The sequence below is a fragment of the Ixodes scapularis genome, unplaced genomic scaffold (assembly GCF_016920785.2).
Source record: "Ixodes scapularis isolate PalLabHiFi unplaced genomic scaffold, ASM1692078v2 PGA_scaffold8__174_contigs__length_109621045, whole genome shotgun sequence".
Taxonomy (NCBI): Eukaryota; Metazoa; Arthropoda; class Arachnida; order Ixodida; family Ixodidae; genus Ixodes; species Ixodes scapularis.
The window spans coordinates 23297612-23301324 of NW_024609883.1; positions in this window are offsets into that span (position 1 = coordinate 23297612).

Below are 3713 nucleotides of genomic sequence, written 5' to 3' on the forward strand. Positions count from 1 at the left end.
CTGTTGTCGCCAAAACGGCGTTCGCTAAACCAGCTTCGCTAAACCGCACTTCTCCGAAAATCAGCATATTTTTCTCCATAGTTTACAACGGGTCCATATCATAAGAGCGAATGACATTTTAGCGAACGGCGACATTTGAGCGAATGGTCGTTTTAGCGAATAACGGGGGCGCGCGTTAACCCATCCGTCGCGCTGCGCTTTACGCCGCTACGCGGCGACAGTCTGCGGAAACTCATTACAAAAATATTAACTCACTTAGCCCAACCGAAAACGCCGCTTCGCGGCGTCCGACTATTCGCTAAAGTGTCGTTCGATGAAACGTGGGCGTTCGCTAAAACGTCATTCGATCAAGTGAGTGCCTCCCGTTTCCTCCTATGTAGAGTGCCGCAAAATCCAACTTTTTGAGAGGCAACCCGTCGATGTACTCCTTGAGAGCCTGAACCGTCGCTCCCGACAAGCTAAATGTGCACACTTGTATGCGCTCATCTAAAAACAAACGGTCGCGGCAAAGCCATTTCACTTGGCTGCTCCCGAAGATTGCGCCTTTCATATTCGTCCGGACCTCAATGACATGTTCTAAACCTCACTTCTCTGTATGCCAGGGTCGAACGCTAGAGCACGTCTTTTGAAAGCAATACACCACAAGTCTGTTTTACGGAACGTGCAGATGGTCTCCACCGGAAAAGAAAATTGTGGGGGAGCGGTTATTTGTACGTATTTTACTTGTTTTGATGTCTAGCATTCAACAATGCTGCGGAATGAACACCGTGAAAACTAACACCAAACAAAAACTAACCCAAAACAAACAAAAGAGCCAAAACCCGTGCAAACTCCGCGCGAGGTCTTTCCTTCTGTTTTTACTTTGCGCACGCGACCCAACGCTGCCCGGTGCCGCCAGCTCCCTGCAGACGGACTTTGCGGGCACTGAAAGTGAAGGGAAACAAAAGGAGACAGACGCGCGCGTCTCCAACCGAGAAAAAGGAGGCAGGAGACTTTGAAGTTGAAGTTGAGCGCAGACGTCTCTGTCGAAGAGCGGGCCCCGGACGGGCGAGTTCACGCGAAGTTGGAGGGGAGGAAGGCGAAAGCAAATTCGCGCAACCTGCCGATCGCGGCATTTGCACCCGCAAATGAATGGGCTTGCCAACTTTATAGCAAGACTTCACACCCAGTGAACCGAGCAAGTTAACCAGTTGATAAAAAAAAGTGAAATATACAAAGTAAAATATTTTGCTCCGCGAAAGCGGTCGGTTTTGTACTAACAGCGACAAAGCGCATTTACTACGGCTGATCGAACGCCTTTATATCGAGGCTCATTTTAGCGAAAATGGTACGGTTTATCGAAGCACGGTTTAGCGAGAGGTGTACGTTTTATCGAGGCCTCCGTTTGAGAACTGTTGTTTGTAGCGGCGGCAAGCTAGGCTTCCAATCAGACCGCGCTTGGCGCGCGCGCCCCTCACTGTCGCTGGGGGAAAATTTAATATAATCTCAAGCTTGAGCGTGCACTACCAATAGTTCACCGCCAAGGGTTCGGCAATCTAGGCTAATGAATCGGGGGGATATCGGAAACGGCTCGCCGGCTGCCGCTATTTTCTCTAAACTGCGATTGGATGAACTGATATCGATAAAACGGCGTTCGCTAAAAGGAGCTCTTCTAAACCGCATGCCTCCGCGACAAAACGGTAATCCGCGTAGGTAAGAGCGACGTTGAAATGCGCACATCTCTGTCCATTTGGGCTGTTGGCGTTTCATGTCATTGCCAATGGGCGACGCAGCGCAGGTAATGCTAACTGCCCCGTGCCGCGCCCTTTTTTTTTTTTTTTTTTCATTTCTTTCCGATTTTTTGAGGTGTGCGTGTGCTGCTTGTGTTGCTTGAAAAGTATGCCGATTATTGAGATTCTAAAAGCAAACGTCTCGCAAGATGAGGTAATCGGATAACACTGACATTATGTCAATGTGATAACCTTTATCTCCCTAGGTTTACCCCCGAAATTCCCAAAACGTCCTAGTACTTACACAAGATAATGACTTCGGAAGGCATTTTAGGTATGCTTTGCAACTTTTTCTTTTACTTTACGAGCCACCTTGCGGATGTTAGTTTGGAACAATACAGGGGCGTGAACTCCAAAACGCCAAGTGATCAAGCGACAAATGCCTAACGTATAAATGCCGAAAAAGATATAAAAGTATGTCGTGCTAAAAAAAAAAAAAAAACTCGTTTGTTTAAAGGTAACCTAAATCGATACATGGGGATTTAATTACCCATGTGTAATTTGTTCGGAAAATTCATAATCTCGCGAAGAGAGTTTGTGCAATAAGAATTGTTTTTTTTTTGTTTGTTTTTTTATTTCCGCAGTTCAATATTGTAGCTTATCATCATGTATGTCAGCATAAATGACATTCACCAACCAAAACAAAATCACCCTTTATTCCAACACATTGCTACATGGTAAAAAAAAAAAATATATATATATATATATATATATATATATATTTAGATCTCGAAAACAATTATAGCAAACAACGAAGACAATATTTATTTTATTTAATCTACGCGCTTCTATATGCTTTGCACAATGGGGAAGGGGCATATGCTAGAGGGTGTTCTCAGATAAGAACGGCCGACCATATCCGGTGACCATTTTTAATTTTGACTAGAAAAATGCATCTTGCTGTCTCAATGCCCAGGAAAACGGAACCGGTCGTTGTTTTGTTGGTTTCTTTTCTTTTTTTTTTGTTTGTGTGTGTGTGTCTGTGGGGGGGGGGGGGGGGGGAGAGGAGTTGCCTTAAAAAAAAAAAAGTCAGAAACACCTGCTCAATCTGAAGCGTTGTTTGCGGATTTCAAAACATTGGCATTTCAGGGAACTTTCCCCCAAAATGTGTTGTGGCTACTGGCCCACAAATATTTACCGACAAAGTAAGTATGAGAATGGTTGAGCCAAAATATTTATCACGAAGTGTCGACGTCGTTATTTTGAAATAAGAAATCGCACAGACGACTGCACATTGAGCCATTCTGCCTAATACCCGTGCCACACGGGCAACTTGAATGCCATTTACAACGAATGAGATTTGTGTGATCGGAGAATCAGCTCGCACTCTGTCGCGCGTGGAATGCGCCACGCCCGGAGTGTCGCCCGCTCATTGGCCGTTCGCTCAAATTTCATTCGTTGTAAATGGCATTTGAGTTGCCCGTGTGGCACGGGTATGAGTTTCATCTTTTTTTCTCCGCATTTATTGAAGACAGGATTTTCAAACTTTGTCAGCGTGTTGTCCTCTATTTGGCTAATCTTCGTGATAAATATTTTTGTCCTGGTTAGCGGCAAAAGTTCCCGAAAAACGCCCAAATAAAGGCATTTTCCTAAATGTGCATAATTGTGAAAATCAATTTAAAAAGAAAAGGCTATCTTCGATTTTTTTTAAACTCTTCCAAGTTAACGCCAATGATATGCACTAACAGGATGTGCAAAAACACGTTGCATTATTTGTGTGGCTTTGAAGTTACAAAGCAAGAAACTGACTAAATGGAGGCTACCGCGGTTGCCATGAATGAGGCCTGTGCATACGCCTAGTTGACAATTTCATTATTTTTACACAGCGTAAAACTGCTCCCGGGTGGTCAGATTGACAGCACAGAGGTGGAGGGTACTTTTGAAGTGATAATTCGTGATACGTCTTTTTTAGGGGCGAACCTCCTTAGGGGCTAGCCATGTCCG